Source organism: Pinus tabuliformis, chromosome 6 (assembly GCF_031772625.1).
Source record: "Pinus tabuliformis cultivar Carrire ecotype Pingquan chromosome 6, CPIR1, whole genome shotgun sequence".
Taxonomy (NCBI): Eukaryota; Viridiplantae; Streptophyta; class Pinopsida; order Pinales; family Pinaceae; genus Pinus; species Pinus tabuliformis.
In genome coordinates this window covers 1,356,008,769-1,356,029,116 of record NC_142292.1, presented here as the reverse complement: position 1 = coordinate 1,356,029,116, position 20,348 = coordinate 1,356,008,769, and the positions used below count along the sequence as shown (strand labels likewise).

General features: G+C 33.4%; 1 pseudogene; it reads left to right on the top strand.

Moving 5' to 3' along the window:
• Window positions 1-549: 549 nt before the first annotated feature.
• LOC149263663 (preprotein translocase subunit SCY2, chloroplastic pseudogene) lies at window positions 550-17,674 on the top strand (annotated as a pseudogene).
• Window positions 17,675-20,348: the final 2,674 nt, after the last annotated feature.

The window sequence follows — 20,348 nt, the reverse complement described above, 5'->3', positions numbered from 1 at the left end:
CCAATATTGTGTTCAAGTCTGCATGGCGCATTGGGTAAGCGCGCGATGCACATAGGCTGCGCGACGCATTGGGTGGTTTGCCACAGTGCATTTTTTCTCTGGTGTGGCACATCTAGGAGGTGCGGCGCATATAGCCAGTGGCCCCAAAATGGCCAAAACTCACTCAAATTGCTCAACAACACACGGATTTGCCTCGTTTCAAGTAGGCGGCATGATATGTTCATAATATTTGGGGGTCACATATACATGACAGTGCGAGAAGGATACTTAGAGCCTACTCCAATTTTTATTGCAATGGAGGCATTCACAATGAATAGGGGTGTGTCGAGTCGTAGCTGATCAGCGGAGACAGCATCTACTTCTTCGGTTTGGCCAAGAAGGGATGCATCAACGAATTTTGTTCGCTTCCACAAGTTACAGAGATTAGGAGGAGGAGCAAGTGTAATTCAGCACTTTGCAAATGGTAGAGGACTAATTTTATGTACTCATTTTTCCCAGCTATTATCAATAGAAAGTTACTCTCAGAGGGGAAGTTCTTTGTTGTTATCCATGAAATGGGGTTGGCAGACAATCAGAGACCTCCAGAACCGGTCAAATTTATACACACCACAATTCTTATGTGTTAAGTGTTTAGGTTCTAGAGATGAGCACCTGGAACATGATTCTAATTCACTGGCCACGCTAGATATGTGTAAAGGTGGAACTGAGTCCCCTTCATACTCCTCGCAGTACAACAATATTGTAGATGGGGCACTGAGCAATAAACGAAAGAAGTTTAAGAATAAATAACTCGGGTTAGTGAGGTTAGGGTCGGAGATCAACAATGCAACAAAATCATTTTTTAAGAATGAAACTCGACGGAGATTATTTATAACAGTGGTTTTGGTTAGAGTGAGTCGTGCTGGTTATTTTATTCCTTTGCCAGGGTTTGATCATCAGTTGATTCCTGAAGATTATCTTGGTTTGTTTCTGGGTCTGTTGATGAACTTGGTGATTTGTCTGCAGAGCTCAAGCTCCCTGTTTTCCAGTTGGGTATTAGTCCATACATATTTGCATCTATTATTGTGTAGGTGCTTTGCCATTTTATTCCACCTTTGATTAAGCTGCGAAAAGAGGGGCTAGATGGGAATGAAAAAATTAAGGGATATATCTGGTGGATTTCATTGGCAGTTGCAATCCTGGGAGCATTGATGATTGCATTGCACTCTCTTCCATATTCAGTATATGCTTCTAGTCATAGGTTTCAACACATTTTGCTGAGTACTTGGCCATGGGACATCATTGATTATATGTGCTGGAATATTGACTGGTTATTCAGATACATTGTACAAGATGTTGGCTAGGCTCTCAGGCAGTGGTGTAAACTGGGTGCTTTATGTGGTTGTGCTGTTGGGGGTTTTTACATTTGTTACCATGTGGGTAGTATTGGTCACAGAAGGACACAGGAAGGTCAAGTTGTAGTATTATGCATTCAAGCTAGCACCAACTGTCAGAGAGGGGGCTTCACTTCCTGAGGTTGAACCTTACATTCCTTACAATATCAATCCAACAGGAACGCAACCTGTCCTTACGACAACATATGTTTTGGCTTTGCCTGGCATCTTATCAAGCCTTCTAAAATCTCCTTTTTGGGAAAGGGCAAGGGATATTCTCAATCCTGCAACTGTGGTTGCTTCTCGGTCTAAACCATGGCTCTACTATTCCTTGCATGCTTTTCTAGTCTTTTCATTCAATCTCTTGGACATTGCCAACTTGCCTAATGAAATATCCAATTACATGATCCAAATGAAAGTGCTCCAAATGTTGCAAAGGATGCTAATTATAAAAAATTGGTTTTTATTCAAACGGAAAAGGGAAGGTGAAAAGTCAAAGACCGAAATCCAAAATTAAAAAAAAAAGAATATCTACCACAGCAGATAGATAGGAACGGATTTCCTATTTTTTCCTCAGTCACGATTTCATGGGATCCATGCTACAGTTTTTGCCTTTTAATTGGTCATAAGAGAAATTCAAGTGGAACACTGTTCTGTCTTTAGAACAGATGAATGGCTCTTTTTCTATCTTCATAATTTCAGTTGAAACAACTCCCTATTTTCATCAATCTGTTTCCCCACCTCTAGGTTTATTTATTGTATTGTAAATCATTTGTAAAGGGTTTGAGTTCTGGGAAAAGGGTGGAAGAAAAACTCAGCGCTTCACTATACAGTTTGGCCAGGAAATTAATAAAATGATGCAGCTCTGATTCATGAGATTCATGTGGTATGAGTTTTAGCATATGTTTTTTCTTTCTATTTCATATGTATCTTATGTTTTACAGTTCATTCATAATCATTTCTAGTTGAATTCTTTTAAGTAAGAAAGGTAGAATCCAGTTTACTGCTCTGCCTTGGGAAGGCATTCATGCTTTGTGTCTCTTCTTCTGTTTGAAAAGGATTCATTTATTATGCCCTTTTCAACCTCTCAACAGTCTTTCCACTCCATATTATTTAAATTTGATTGCTAAACCTCCTGCCTATCTTGCCTCACGAAATACTCTGTGTCTTTGATTTAATTTCCCAGCTCATGCTGTCCTTTGTCCCATATAGTCCAGAAAATTCAGTCATTCAATAAATTACCTCTTTCATATTTATTTACTAGCCTAAAATCAGTTCCCATTTTAAGTCATCTCAAGCCCCATTGAAACACTTTTCGCTGAGATTGACTCGGAGAGAGCCCTCTCCTGTCCTCGTAGGGCTAGCTATGAGGCTGAGCGTGGTTTGATGTGGACCTAGAACCTTGCCTTTTCAGCCTGAGGTAAATCTAGGCTCTAACAAGACCATTCACAAACCCTAATTTACATAAGGTATATCTCCAAAATCATAGCAAACTAGAATTTGAAATTGTAATTTTACATGTCACCTAAATCTTTTCAAATTTTCATTGTATGAAGTATTTGAGAAAAAAAATTACGGTGAAAATGTTGTGATGACTCATAAGAAGTAGATAAACCCTAGGTTTGTGTGCTTTGTTACCAGATGTTATGAACCATGCACCTTAAAAATGATAAGAAGCCAATAGCTATAGTCCACTTCGAGGAGGAAACATCCTTTTACAATGAAAATAATGTATAAGACAAGATTTGATGATCCTAAGAATAGGTCGTGTGTGTGTAATATAAAGGGTAGAATTATAGTGAAATGGTATAATGATAATTTTTGGATGACATAGCAATATAATAATATAAATGTAATAATTTAATATCTATGGCTTAATGAGGGGTTTTGGGGTTAAGATGAGGCTTGTCAGTAGTTGTTGTTGAGATTGAAGTCTTAAGATTTTGATTAAGATTACTTTCTTTAGTAATTCCATATTTATCTCTAGGTGCTTGTAATCGTGGATTTTGTCTCATTAGAAACTTGAACATGTTCTCATTTATCTTGTTATGGATTATCATGTTGATTACTTGCGACTTTTTGAATTTTATTCCTTTCTTATTTAAAAGCAATGATTCTATTAGATTTGAAAACCATAAGTTCTTATTTCTTGAGACCTTCCATAATTTCCTCAATTAGTTTTCTCATTTTTTTAATATCTAAAGCTCTCTAAAAAAACTATATCAAATAGATAATCTTAAGAGTATAAATTTTAAAATTTTCATTGAATTGCAATGTGCTTTCACAATGCCTTTTAAATCATTCCTCTTGAAATTTGCATAAGATAACCAAATATACTCAAATTACTTTGCTTCCTTTAATACATGATTAAGATTAAACTTTGCTTCCTTTAATGCTTGATTATGATTAAGTAAGGAGTAAATTCATATTGGAATGGGAAAAGTGGGTCATATTTTCTTCTCTCTTGGTAAAACTAGAAGGAATACAGGTTGATATGCTCTCTCTCTTAATACTTATCTATGAAGAAGTTGGTAGTAAATGAGGAGTTAATCTATATCTTGATATTGTGAATTAGTCATATTAATCTATATCTCTGTTGAGGACATCAGACCTTTCTTTTGAACTCAACCTAATCCAATCCCTAGTCCCCGAATATAGACTAGCCTTTTGAATTGATCCTAGTTGTAATCTCGATCGCTAGATTAAATATTGTTTAATCATTGCTTAATTATTAGACAAGAATTCCGGTTAATATTAAACCAGATTAGGTCATCAATCGTAGGATTAAATAAACTTTAATAGTTGATTTACGACATTATTCTATTTATAGAATTCTTTTTCATATGTTGATTACCAGGCGTTTTCAGTGATTTAGATTAAAAATAAAACCCCAATTGCATGTTAAACCCTTCGATTAATACATTCATCACCACTGATCCTGGATTTTATTATGATCACTAAATTAAAAATAAAATTTAAAATAGAAAATTGACCCATAGATCTAGCATACTATGTTGATCATTTGATCTATGGAACAAAGCCAAGTACCAATAAAACTAAATTGTGAGTACTAAAACAATAGATTATCAAAAATTGCGTGTAGTAAAATTCCAAATTCATTCATTCATTATTTACAAGAAGTAATAAAAAGAAAGGAAAGAAGTTCGAATTTATTTAAAAAAAAAATCACTTGAAATTATAAATAAAATTACTAAATTACTAAAAAATAAAAAAATGATATGTGAAAATAGTGATTGGGTATAATATCTTTTTAAAGAAAATAAAAATAAAATGAAAAGTGTAGGTACTCATTATTTTATTAGGATATAGTAAAATTAGGATTGCTGTTGTAATATGGTGTCAACCCTATTATAATGGGTTTTATTTAATAATAATAAAAATAGTGGACTTAGTACATTTTATATTGGATGACCTTTAATATTATTATTTTAATGGACCCTTTGGCTCTACATCACATCCCTAAGGAGGATCTTGACACTTCATCCCTCTTAGAAAAGCATTATCCTCAATGTTTGTTGTGACGAGATACAAACCACAAACTATGGTCCCATGGAAAGTCTTGACCACAATGCTAAATAAACTAGGGAACCAGGGTCCCATTAACAAGTGCCTGCCATCATGTTGAGGTAGTGTATGAAGCTCCACCATAAAGCTATGTCTCTTATATTAGTGATGAACAAAATGTTGAAGTAGCAAATTTCACATGTGCAAGTATTAGATGTAATACTAAAGTAATCTAAGGAGCTCATCTATAAATCAGGTCCCATGTCCAAGTGCTCATGGTAATGTCCAACCAATGACTCATAAGTGTGATGAATGACTAAGTATGGTTATCCAAATTCCCTTCATGGTCATGTGGGTTCAAAGGAATAGAACCATCCATATCAAAAATGTCATCCACATAACTACAAAAGGCCAGTTGTGGTTTTGGAAGGCATATCAACATTAGATAAAATGCAGAGTAAACACTAGTAACCATAATGGGCTGCTCATTTCCCTCAATGATGCTCTCTTTGTTTGATGGAGTAAAGTCATCATAGGACACTGTTTTCAGAATGCAAAAAGAAAGGGTTCGATAGTTCTATACTTTAGATGAAATTTGACAACAAGCCTCACAATGAAATGGTCCAATACCAATGAATTAGATGGCATGATAGATACATCAGATTTAATCAATTTCAAATTAGAGACTAAGCATTGTTTTTTTTGACTCCATATTTAAGGGCTTTAGTCAAAATCTCAAAACCATGTGACCTAGGACATACAATATTGATCATACATTTGACATTGGTTATGTTAGAATGAAAACAATTGACCAAAGTAAAACACCTTGATCCTTATTAATAGGCACATATTGAAAATATATAAAAACGTTATCAAACCAAGGAGGATTTCATTTCAATTCTACATAGAAAAATAAATAACTTGAATTTGGCCTAGTGAACCCATATCCTCAATTCAAAGTAATAAATTTCATCATCGTTGAAGAAGAATAAATAATAATGATGATGATGATGATAATGAAAACTACAAGGGAATCATGAGACAAATGAAAGCTTGAAAACTATCCTAGTGGCAAGACTCCTTTTCTAAATAAATTCATATAGTGAAAACCTCCATAAAGACACTACATCACAATGAAAACTTGAAAAATAATTTGCTAGTGAGTTCTTCACTAAGAAAAAGAAAAGGAAAAATTACCGCCATAGTTCTCATGTTATATTTATTTAAGTTTTGACTTATTCCATTTTCAATATACAAATTCTATATTGCTAATACTATAGAAAAAGATCTATAGAATCATATCACCAACTACAACCATTAATGACATCATCTTGCCATATGTTGTGGAACTACATAGAAATTGTGAAATCATATTAGTTAATACAAGTCAAAATCAAACAACTTGTCCACAACATGTCATTATAGGTAACTCCACCATATCTGTATACTTCTCATGTTTGTGTTATTGAATAACCTCTATTATTTATGAAAACAACACTATTAGAGATCAACAATTCACCAACTTCTATCCACCTATTAATTGGTATAACAATTCCTTAGCATTGCACTGTTATGCTGACACACTCTAGTACATCCCCTCCACTAGTTTTCCAGCCTAAAAGTTAACGTTTTGTTGTTAAATTTAAAGGAAAATACTAAAAATTAGAGTATGAATGTTGAGTACAGGAATTACACTTAAGCAAACTCCTCACCACTTAATTTGTCAACCCGGGGGATCCGTAAACTTAGAGACGAAGCACAGGCAATGCCAGAGATGGTATCAATATTTCTAATATAAATCCCTACTTTCTTTAAAGGAGAGATTGCAGAATCAAACTAAAAAGAGAAAAAGGAAACTTGAACCATCAAAATAATCTAAGACTGGAACAAGGAAGAATGTGTTTGCTAGAGGGAATTAAAGATAAAGGGAAATCACTCTAGCTAATTATTGTTTAACTACTGAGTGTGTGTTTTTCTTTAGCAGAGACACTTAGCAGTCTCATCAGATGGGCCCTTAAACCTGCTCCTTTAGAGATTTCCTTCTTGCACTAATCTGTCCTATACTATCGCAGTCTGCTTGCATTAGTGCAAGAACAGAGATTTATGCAGAAGGTATAAATGGTTTCTTTACTAAAGACTTTTTACTTCCTGCAAGGGCTTGAACTTTTCCAAGTTCAAAGCACTTAGATCCCATGGCAAGAAACTAGTTCTTGCACCGTATCAGAGCTTCTTTCACTTAGCATTTAATTCTTGAAATGAGTGCTTAATTATTGCAAGTGCTATTATACTGTTAAATCAAACTGCACACATAAAAATTGAATGTTTCTAATCTTGACAGAGTGCAGGAATAAAGAAACAATCCATATACATTTATCTTGTCATAAGAATTTAATGAAAGAAAGAAGATTGCAGGAAGTAGACTAAGAAGGCTTGCCGCATCACACCAATGTGCACTGGTGCAAGTTCATTTCTCTTGCTTGGACTAGGCGGGGAAAGCCAATCAATCAGAATTGCAGAAAAGAAAATATCACACCAACATGCACTGGTGCAGGGTTATTTCTCATGCTTGGACTAGGTGGGGAAAACCAATCTGAAATCAAGTGTAGGAAAGAGAATTTATCTACTTCACACAACGGATCCGCTTTCACTCAGACATGAATGCATGTGCTTAAAATTAGATCACACTTGACAATATAAACACCAATTACTGGAAAACAGGAAATGGGGTAAATGTGTTGGGTTGGCTAGGCCCTAGCCAACCAGCGCGTTTCCCCTTTAAATAAAAATGCTGCTCAGTACTTTAATCAATTCATCAGCTCAAATATAGAAATGCGATTTGTGAAACATGAGGCGGAGCTCCCTTTTATTAATTCACTGAGGCAAGTACATACGTTAATACATTGTCCAACCCAGATTCGGGCAATAACAAAATACAATAAACTGTTACCGCCTCTCTGGCTGTGTCTCTATTCTATCCAAAAGCTCCCTTAGTCCTATTTACATTCTACATTATATAGATCTTTGGCCAAAGGCCAAAATATATCATTCAACCGATTACATAACCAACTGCAGAATTTAGCTTTTCGGCCTTTAAACTTAGACAGTTAGCAAAACTGGTCGTAGCCAATCTCTAGCTTTCGTTCTTCAGAGGTTCGATCTTGGCTGCCTTTGGATCAGTCTTGCTGTCATGGTTGAAGCTGCTCAAAACGAGTCGATTTGATCTTGGCTGCCTTTGGATCGATCTTGCTGTTGTGGTTGAATCTGCTCAAAACAAGGCGGTGATTAATGAGGTTCGGATCTACTGCAAGGATTTGTTGTGCTAGAAATGGTGCAAGATCCGATCTTACACTAGGATTAGTGGTCATGGTAAGTACTCTAAATACCAAATAAACATTGGAGATATCGATAAGTTACAAAGAGTGATTAAAAGTAAGAAATCATGTAATAAATGATTAATTAATGCTAAGTTAAATTAAAAGTATGAAAAATAAAGTTTATACGAAATATGTCACTGTGCTTGGACTGGTGCAAGATGAGGGTGTATAAAAGAGGTAAAACAACGGTAAATGGTTATGATTTAGGAAGGGGAAAATGGAAAAAAGAGAGAAAATTAGGGGGCTAACATCCTCCCATCCCTAAGCTGTTGTGTGTCCTCACACAACTCTTTACCTTTGCAAAAAACCTTCAAAACTTTGAGCATTCCAGCTCAATCCTGCTCTGGCATACTGACATCAGCCTGCAATGTTTCAGACTTCTTCTTTCTGATGTTCTTTAGTTTCTTTGTCACCTTTTTAAGTCACTTGAAACATTGTGCAACTCGGTACTTCCAAACTCTAACTTCTCTTTTCTTTTTCTGGATCTCTGCAATTAATTCTAAATGGACACAAATAGCACCAAAAATGGGATCTAGATGCAAAACAGGAAGGGAAAAGGGACGCTAATCACAAGGTTTTGTTGTATTCACACCCTCTTTGGAAAATATATGAATATATACACTCCTAGTCACACTTGATAACATGTTTGTGATGGTTAAATCATGAAGTTCTCTTTTCCCCTTTCATTTTCACTTCATCATTTAAGCACCTAATTGAGGATCTAGGGAAATTTTCTTGCCTAAGGGTTTCATTTTTAGTCTTGGTTTACTTATGTTACACTATGGTCAATCATGTGACGGAGTGAAATACTTAAGTTTGTGGAGTTATTAGAACAGTGTATTAAGTTAGTCACCACACACACATGTATTACATGTCATTGATCCACATGTGTGGGTTGGAGACTCATTGCTTGAGAACTTTAATGGATACTACTTTAGGGCCTTGATGGTATATCTTACAAAATCTCTTCGTAAACATTGTGATTCTTCCTTTCTTTTCTTCAAGACACTTGATAATATTGAAGTCACTCCCAATAATCCACGGATATGGGGAGTATAAATTACTTGTGCTAGAAAAAGGATTGAGAAATAGAGGTTTTCCATTTGCGATATTGGAGTCATAGACATTGGATACATGGTAGTAGTCCTCGATGTCAATTAACTAAAATTATATTGTCATAATGCGAAAATAGGTAAACATATTGGTAACCTTGATGTCCTGATCATTCCAAATAATAACCATTCCACCCAAGTATATCTAATCATCAATCACTACTACTTGGAAATTCCTCCCCCATTTTCTAATTATATCAGGTAGAACCTCACTTAATATTTTTATTTCTTATATCAACATTATTGATGGGTGATTTTCATACCATTTTTCATTTAGTAGTATTTGTTTTCGTTAAATATTGAGGTCCCTCATGTTCCATGAGACTATTTTCATGGAGAATTTACACAGAAAGCAAGTATAATGTGACTAAAAAAAACATGTTCCAAGATTTAAGTTATTGGACAATGCCACTTCATGACTCCTATATTTCCTTAACCTAGGATTGAATGGTGAACTTGATAGCCTTAAGGGAAATTAACCAATGAAAATCTCAAAAAGAGGTGACTTTTGACTTTATCACATACAAGTTAATTTACTAAAAAAAATATCCATAAAAATTTCATCAATCAATGAATCTTTAAAAAAAAAATCCAAAACAATTTCATCAAACAATGAAGCATTACATTATAAATTACAATCTATAAACTTTTTGGGAACTTTTTGCTAAACGATGTTCAAAACCAACATATTTAATATTAATATTTAACAATAATATGGAAAATAAAACATTTTCATAAATTAAATAACATGTTATCAATCCTAAGAAATGTCACTAACATAAAACTAAAAAGCATGCAACTAATGGGAGTGACCACTCAAGGCCACCATAAGACAATTAATCTATTAAGACAAGGATTAATGGGGAAAGAAATCTACAAAGGACAAAGGCAAACCTATTTTAAGTTTATTGTTTTATTAGGTGCAAGTTGAACATCTCAAGATATAATGAAGAGAAGAATTAATTTTATTGCATTAAGAAAACCCAAGCATATTCTATAACTTAGCAAGGAAGAGATGTATAATACCCATCTCAGTGACACAATGCATGGCATTAAGTTATTTTTTTTATATATAATTTAAACTTATATCATAAAATCACAAATTTAGCATGAATGGATGTTTAAAATCCATTTTTATAAAATATATATATATATATATATATATAATTTTTGTTATAAAAAAAAACCAGAAACTAAATATATTTTTTTAGAAAATAAAAAAATACTAAACTGAATATATATTTAAAAAAAAACACTAAACTTAAGCAAATAAATTTATTCTTTTTTAATTTAAAATATTTTTTAGAATTTTTTTAAACACTTCCCTCCATTCTAAGAAGCAAAAATAATAATAGAAATAAGGATGGACCAAAAATATTCCTTTCCTTGGTAAGTGTTTCCCACCATTCATTCCACTCACTCGAGGTATTTCATAAAATAGAGATAAGTGTTTTTTCATACTCTTTTGGCAAAGCCTATTGAGCTTCTCTTATGATATATCTAATCCTTGATGGAGTCCTTGATATATTGATCAAGTTTTGATTCCTTGGAGATTAATTAGAGCAAAGAAAACATGAGTACTCTTAATTCCAAGTTCAATGCCTCTAATGGTGGACACAAGGCAAGGGAGGGGTTGCTATCGTGGTCATAACTCCAAGTTCATTGCCTCTGATGGTGGACGAGGCAAGGGAGGGGGTTGCAATCATGGTCGTGGAGTTTTCTCTTTTACATTATATTTAGGGAGTTCAAAGCAATTTGAATGGAATCATTTTCGTCACTAGGTATAATGGATTAAGTGTGATAATGGATAAAATGAAGTAATTATTTGTGAGCATTTTTTCTTGAACGAACATTAGGATCCATCTTATTATAGATAAAATTACATGCATTAAAAACAACTCAATATTTCATGTGACATTCATATTGTATGTGGCTTATTTTTCATTAAAAACAATTTACTTTTTCATGTGACATTATTTTTTTGTTAAAATTTCTTCTATTTCTAATTTGAATTACAATTGTAATTTGAAATAAAGCTTCCAATAAATATTAATTTACGAATTCTGCATGGAAATCATAAGAAACATTCACAATATAATATGAAGAACAAATGGGTACCTACTTCATATGGATTAAAAAATGCTTCTACTACTTAATGTGAATTACAAGTGTAATAAAAATGTGAATTACTGTTAGCATTGTAATAAAAATATGCATTTGTCTATAGAATTAGTACTAACATGTAATATTGATTTTTTTTCCAGAACGCTATAGGTAATGACCACGAAAATGATGATATAGACTATGTTTAGATTAGATCATATATCAGAGATGATGATGATGAGGATGACAATGGCATTGGTGATGATTATGTGGATGATATTATCAGGATGGTCGGGATGATGATCATGGAAATGATCATGAGGATGAGCTTGACTATGATTTTTGTGGTGCTAGCTAGCCATGCATTATTTTTTATATTTAGTTGGATGTCTTAATATGGTAATCATACATTTGAATTTTAGTTTATTTGAATAATGATGATGATACTATCAGTGCTATCTTGTTGCCTTATGAATATGTTGAAAATTGTTTACAATTTTTTTTATGAAGAATTATTGTGTATGATGAGATTCCTATTTTTTTTTATGGATGTTGTGAATTTACCTTAGCATAATGATATCTATGAAACATTTTTATTTGGTAATCTTACATTGACTTTTAGTTGATTTGATTAAATCTGATGATGATATTATCATTTTTATCTTGTTATTTTATGTATATATTGACAATTATCGACATTGTTTTGATGGAGAATTATTATGTATGATGATATTACTATCTTTTGATGGATGTTGTGAATTTACCTTAGAATAATGGTGTTCATGAAATATTTTGATATGATAATCACACATTTCAATCTTAATTGATTTGATTAAAGATGATGAGGATACTATTAGTATTATCTTGTTACTTTATATATGTGTTGAAACCTGTCAATGTGTTTTTATGGAGAATGATTATGTATGATGATATTACTATTTTTGGATGTAATGTTGTGAATTTACCTTGGAATAATGATATATGCGATAAATGTTGATTTAGTAGTAATATATGTATATTGAAAATTGTCAATGATTTTTTGATGGAGAATTGTTATATATGAGGATACTACTATATTTTTTTGTGAATGTTGTCAATTGCCCTTGAATTTGTTTACAAATACTAAGTTATGAATTTGAATTGTGATATATTCTTAAATGTGTTATACATGAAAATATCTCCTCATCATCTTGGAGGAGAATACTATGCTGTTAGTTGAAATACCCCTTTCTCCTAAACTATATAAGCCTATAGTACAAGTTATGTACCATGAGGACCATAGTATCCTAGTCTATAACGAGTTGTCCCCTTCATCTAACTTTTGTTACCAAAATTCTTGCATTAGAGGAATTTTCAACTCAAAAAATAACCACCGAAGAAAAAATTAAGAAACTAATGAAATAATGCCATGTAGACAATTTTTTAATATACCATTTTTATTATTCTTTTACAAAAATTACCCAAATAAATGTCACATTTATCAAAATAATATATGTATTTTATATTTAAATTAATATATTAGCACAAGATTTAATAAAATTTAAATTAAAAAAGCAAATTCAAAATTTAAAGGAAATTTAAATTTAAATTTAAAGGAAATTTAAATTACCCAAATAAACATCACTTTTATAAAAAAATAACCATCTACATGTATTTTATATTGAAATTAATTTGTTAACACAAGATTTAAAAAAATTTAAATTTAAAAGGAAAATTTAAAATATAAATTTAAGTTACTAAAATAAATGCACTTTTATCAAAATAACCATATATTTATATTTTATATTTAAATTAATTTATCAATACAAGATTTAATAAATTTTAAATTAAGAAAGTAAATTTAAAATTTAAATTAAATTTAGGATTTAGGATTTTATATTTAAATTTAATTATTTAACACATAATGATTTACCCTTCATTAAAAATATTCTCAATATTCTAACTTTTATAGATGAAGATATTAATTTTATTTTTAATATTTAATATAGTTTTGGGTCACTTGGGCACCATTCATAGTTAATTATGTAAGTTATATTATTAAAAAAAATCCACTGCCTAGTCACACCTGTATGTCTTTTAAATTTTAAAGGATTTTGATTGGCTTACACATTATGACATGGAAATTCAATGTTAACATTTTAAAATGAAAATTCTTCTAATACGAGCGAAAAAGCTCGAGTTGACTAGAATTTGACAGTCTTGTTCACTTTTTGAAACTCATATGGTGGAATGTGATCTCTCTATCTTCATCTTTAGATTTTTCCTAAAAAATAAAAGCATACAAAGTGGGAAAATGCCATAAAGCATGGAGAAGCTTTTTCCTGAGCATAAAAGCATCTAAAAAGTGGAAAATGCCATTTTTATATGAGGAAACATTATTCACCCAATAGATTTTGCCAAAATTGAACTAATGAGGAATTTGGGAAATCTTCATAGCCTTCACTTTCCTATATATTGGAGGCTTGGCCATTGAGGAAGTGATGGGAATTCGTGTATTGTCACGCTACTGAGATCTATCTTGAGAGGGAGAGTTTTGGAGCTAGGAGTTGGGGGAGGTGTTGTTGCAACTGCATCTGATGGTTGTAACTTTCCTCCAACTCCTTTATTAATATAGATTAGTTGTTATTCCTTCCATATGCTACTATTCATTCTTTACTTATCCTAATTAACTAATGAATGTATGGTATTTTGGTTTATATTTATTTATTCAGTAATATTTATATGTTTATGATAGTTTCAATTATCAAGATATTATGTTGTGAAGTTTTCTTTGTTATCTCTCTTGTGTGTAGGACCAAGATTTGGAGATATCTAGGAGCGCTTCCTAGCTACACTAAAAACTCCAACAAGAACTGCATGCAAGGACTCACATGAATTCATTCTTTTTTTCTTAATCTATACTCTACATCTTGATCTACTAAGAATCCTGAGCCTTAGAAAAACTTTTATCTTAATCAATCTATCTTAGGTTTATGGGATAAACTGAGAGGGTTTTATGTTCATCTAACTGTGCATTAAATCCTATAGCGAAATGATATTTAGAAATTGTAATATATTTCACTATGTAATAAAATTAGTAAAATGGAAGTAAAAGTAAAACTCTAAACAAGAAGCCAAAAGTGGATGTAACCATTGATGCAAAATTGGGAGTAGAATTGGATGTTAAACTAGCCATCAAAACAAGATGCAAACAATGAGACAAAAAGGGTTTTAAAGTAGAATTTAAAAAAGGTGCAAAACTAGACACAAAGAATAGAACAAAATAGGGCATACAAAAAGATACCAAATTGGGCGCAAACAATGATGCAAAAATGGACACCAAAATGAGGATGCAAAGAATGGTGTAAAATTAGGATGCAAAGTTGGGTGCAAAAAGGATGTAAGAAAAAACACAAAACAAGAAGCAAAATGGGACTAAAAAGGGGTGAAACTAAGGATGCCAAAAACGATGCATAACTAGATGAAAATTCAAACTAAAATCTAGGTGCAAAATGAGATGCAAATGTGGACACAAAATGTGGCAGAAAAAAGGATGCAAATTTGGATGCAAAATTAGACACCAAAAATGATGCAAAATTGGACATAAAAATGGTGAAAAATTGGACACAAAAGTAGAAAAATGATGTGGAAATGGGCATAAAAATGGCTCAAATTTGGATGCAACATTGGATGCAAAATGAGGTGCAAAAAATGATTCAAAACATGGTGCAAAAACAAATGCAAAAGTAGATGGAAAAAATGGCTCAAAATTGAACGTAACATTAGACACAATGGGATTCAAAGCAACACATGGTCCAACGTAGGGTGAAACTTTAGATGCTCAAAAGGATGCAAAATTGGATGCAAGAAATGTTGTTAAAAATGATGTTAAATTGGATGCAACAAATGATGCAAAATTAGGTGCAAAATAGGATGCAAAAAAGGGAGACAAATGAAATGAAAAAGTGGATGAAAAAATGGTACAAAAATGGATGAAAAATTTGGCACTAAATCAGATTCAACATATGGTGCAAAATTAGATGCAAAAAATGGTGTAAAAAAAGGCAGAAAAAATTGGTGCAAAAATAGATGTAAAAATTTGTACAAAATTAGAAGCAAAAAATGGCATAAGACAACATGCAAAAACTGGCACAAACTTGATGCAAAAAAAGGCACTAAATCAGATGCAAAAGATAGAATAGAACTTGATGCAAATTACGACACAAAAATAGAAGCAAAGAATGGCACAAAATAGGAAGAAAAAAATGATGCAAAAATAGATGCAAAAAATGCCACAAAACTAAAAGCAAAACTTGTTGTAAAACCAAATGCAAACCTTGGTGCAAAATATGATGCAAAATTTGGCGTAAAAAAAGATGCAAAATTTGGCGCAAAAATGATGTTTTAAAAATTGTACAATAGAGCCAAATTTAGCGCCAGGCTACTCATCCCAATGGAGAGAAAAATACACTAAAATCTGGTGCTAAATCTGGCATAAATTCCCTGTTTTGTTGTAGTGACTATGTTCTTTATCCTCCTGCACTTTAGCTATGAGCTGTTCTAAGTTCTGCACTTGAAGCTCTAGTTCAATTACCCGAGCAGCAGGAGTTACCAAATCTTCTTGTTCTTCTTCTGGTTCTTCTTCTTGCACTGGTGCAAAAGGGGTTTCAACATCCTGTGGGGACTATGGTTCTTTTCCTGCACCAGATTCTTTATTCTTTTTTGGGGCCTTTTAATGAAATCTGCCAACAGAGTGTCATCTTTGACCTCTGCAAATTTTTCTATGTCCGCAAGGACTGACAGGTTGTCTTCTTCGGGGGTCTGTGCCTGTACTGGTGGTGTAGAAGGAGTCTCTTCAACAGGTGCACTAGCTATCTTCTTATTTGGAGATGGGGCCCTTTCTTCTTTTGATTTTTCATGTCATTTCCTTTTTGCACTGGTGCAAGAAGGACTCCCCTTTACATTCTTACTTGAACCCTTGCTTGTGCTGGCGGGGTCCTCTGTCTCCTTTCCAGCAGCTGTCCTTTTAGGTAGTTGTTTTAACAGCACCTCCTAGGTCATGCCTTTAACTTCTAATTGTTTCTGAACCAAAATCTTTATCAGGCCGTGGTGATATAACTTCTTGTCGGCCTGGTCTTCCCGTCCGTCCCGCACACCTTTGGCCATTTTTTCAAGCTCTTAAGCAAAAAATAGGGGAAATTCATCCTCCATTGGATGTGCCGGGTGGCTTCGAAATGTTGCAACATCCTAAAATTGTACACAAAAGTGCGGGAGTACCTTCCCTCACAGGTTACGAATTCCTGTAGGATGAAAAGGAGGTCCTGCCACTGTCCCAGCAGGGCACTACGCGGAACTCCTTCCTTCCAATCTACCTTCATCTTCTTGTCGAAAATGAAATGCTGCCATCACTTACTTTCTAGTTTCTAATTTTTAAACCACTGCACACCAATATTTTCCAAGCCTGTCGTTGCTGCTACAAACTCTTCCGTAACTTCCAATTTTTGCTTGGCCATTTTTGAAACTTCTGGCAAACTATAAGGCTACTTCACTGTTGTGCCTGTCAAATTTTTGCAAGAATTGAAGAAAGCCCAAGTCTCTCAATAGTGCAAGACTATTGTGATACTCAGTAGTCTATTCTACCCTATTGAGAGACGAGGGTTTGCTTTGAACATGTGGCATCACTGCTTAACGGTTATGAACAGTCGAGAATTTACATGCAACAACGAGAAAATTGGTTCTTATAAATAGGGATCCAACCGTTCGCCATCCCTTCCATCTTATCACCCATTCATTCCATTGAAATAGCCGTGGATGCACAACATCTTTGAGATCAGGCCGGATTAGTACTTGCAGCGGCATTTTAACGGCTAGGCGAGGTAATCATTACGAGTGAAGGGCATCTAGGATTATGGTGGAAAGGGGAAATTGTATCCAAGCAATGGTTAAACACTTCTGCACTCCTTCATAATTCAAAAAAAACTTAGCATTCATTACAAAATGATCATGATTCTTAACTTAAAAACACCTTGTACTTTAAATAATTTTCTCCTAGTTAATATGATAGCACAAGTACTCATCGACTAAGTGAAAGGACTTCTTATAAACTTTCATGATGACCACTTTCCTATGACGTATATTATGAAAATAACAAATTGTACTATGTTTCTGACAGGGTGCATGCTTGCACCGGTCTGCTTGCACCGCTTAAACTATGCTATTCTACTGGTACCATTCTGCTTGCATTATTATATAGGACAACATGTTTGCACTAGTGCAAGTATAATATCTGAAAAAAGAATAGGGAATTTAAGTAAAATTTAGGCTAGAATTCCAACATGGCTTCCTCAATTTATACTAGAAATTTTCTTCGCCCTTTCTTGATGCTTCAGAGCATATCCTTTTGCTCTTTGTGCACGAGATCTTGCAATGAATTCATGAGGGAACAAAGAAGTGGGAAAAAGGGAAATTTCAGAATGGGAAGGAATTTTGTTAAATGGATTCCAGGAATAGTACCACAAGAGGGGATAAACAGAAGTGGGATAGGGAAAAAAATTCAAGGGTAAAGTGGGGTTTTTATGAAACGAATAGGGTAAATTCAGAAGAATATGGAAAGGTTAACCATTTTGGGATTGAAGAAGAAAACTAAGGGAATATTATGAAAGTGGAATATGAATAAAGGCAAAAAATTTATGGAAGGTCTGCCTACACTGGTGCAAGAAAAAATAACTACAGTGAAAATTAAGGATTACTTGAATAAAAATATCCATGCTAATTACCCCAATTGTATAAAGGTTGGTTCTGCTGAACCTGCTTTTACTTGGTGGTCGCTAGCATATCTAAAGATCAAGCAACATTTTCTTTTTATTAAAAATTTTTGATCTTCCTGCCAGCAAGCTAGTTTTCAGGTTGATCCTTCTACAATCATGTCAGCGAACTGATTTTCATAATTACAGGAAAATGTTTTTTTTTTCTTTACTTTTTTTTTTGTATTATTTTTTAAGAAGAAGAAGAATTCATGTTTTCAAAAGGTTGGTATTACCATTCACCACTACCGTCCCGAATTGCTGTTGGACTTGCTGTGTAAAACCTTTCCTAGAAAGTGGCTGAAAATACTTCTTTAATGTGTATCCATTTACCAAGAATAATAAATTTTGTCCATCAATAGTTTTAACTTCTACTGCTCCATTCTCGAATACTCGGATCACTTCATAAGGTCCCATCCAATGTGTATGGAATTTCCCTTTAAAAATTTTAAATCTAGAATCATAAAGGAGCACCCAATCACTTGGTTGGAATTGCTTTTTCTGAATAGACTTGTCATGCCACCTTTTGTGTTGCTGTTGAATTAGTATGTTTTTCTGAACAACATCCCTACGAAATTAATCTAACTCATTTTATTGGAGAAGATGTTGTTGTTGTGCCTTAGAGAGATCTAGTCCTAACTGAACTACTGTTTTGAAAGTTTTAATCTTGAATTCAATTGGTAACATAACTTGTTTTCCATATACCAGCTCATATGGTGTATGTCCCGCGCTATTTCTCCAAGTGGTTCTATATGCCCAAAAATCTTTTGGTAATCTTTCAGCCCAGTCTTTCGGATGCATATTTACTATCTTTGTAAGATGAACTCGATCACTTTGTTTGTGGATTCCACCTAGCCATTTGCTTGCGGGTGATATGGCATGGATTTCCTGTGTCGGATCTTGTATTGCTCCATCACACCCTGTACCAGATTAGAAATAAATTGCGGACCATTGTCAGAAACAATTTATCTAGACACACCAAATCTAGTAAAGATTTTAGTAAAAAGAAAATCAACAACAACTTTTTCTGTAGCAAAGGAAACAGCTTTAGCTTCTACCCATTTTGTAACAAAATTTGTATAAACCAAAATACATTTTTTACTTAATGATGTTGGATTTATTGGCCCTATAAAATCAATAGCCCATTTTTCAAACGAATTGATCATACTTGGGGGAATAAAGGCATTTCATTGGTTTGATTAGGTTGGCCCATTCGTTGACAACTATCACATCGCCTGACATACTGTTTGGCATCCTTAAACAAGGAAGGCCAAAATTAACTAGCATGCAATACTTTATATGCAGTTCGCTTATCAGCGAAGTGGCCTCCACAAGGTTCATCATGAGCAGATTTCAATATGTCAAACACTTCCTCCTCTCTTACACACATATAGATAATCAGATCTGGACCAGTGTAAAAGAGATCTCCTTGAATCCATGAGTATGCAGCACTTTCCTAAATAATATTCCGCTTTTCACGAGCGAACAAGTGGGGTGGTGTTTTCCCAATAACCAAGTAATTAGCAATGTCAGCAAACTACGAGAATATGTTGACATAGCAAAAATATGTTCATTTGGAAAGTCATCATTAACAAGAGTTGCTTCACCAGGATTATCTAATCTAGAAAGAAAATCTGCTACAACATTAGATTTTCCTGGTCTATCAACAATAGTAATATTAAATTCCTGCAATAATAGTAACCACCTAGTCACTCTACCGCTAGTCAATGGTTTGTTCATCAAATATTTAATCGCGGAATTATCAGTATGTACAAATACTTCATATCTTGTAATATAGTACCTGAACTTATTAATTGCAAAAATTACAGCTAAAAACTCTTTCTCTGTAACTGTATAATTTAATTTAGCGGAAGACAAATTCTTACTAATATAATAAATAGCATAGGATTTCTTATTTTCCTCTTGTCCTAAAGCTGTGCCAATAGCCAAATCTGAAGCATCAGAGGAAATGTGAAAAGGCAGGGACCAGTTAGGACCTCTCAAAACTGGTGCATGTACTAACTTTTCCTTCAATGTTTCAAAAGACTGTTGGCAAGCTGTGGTCTAAGAAAATTCACT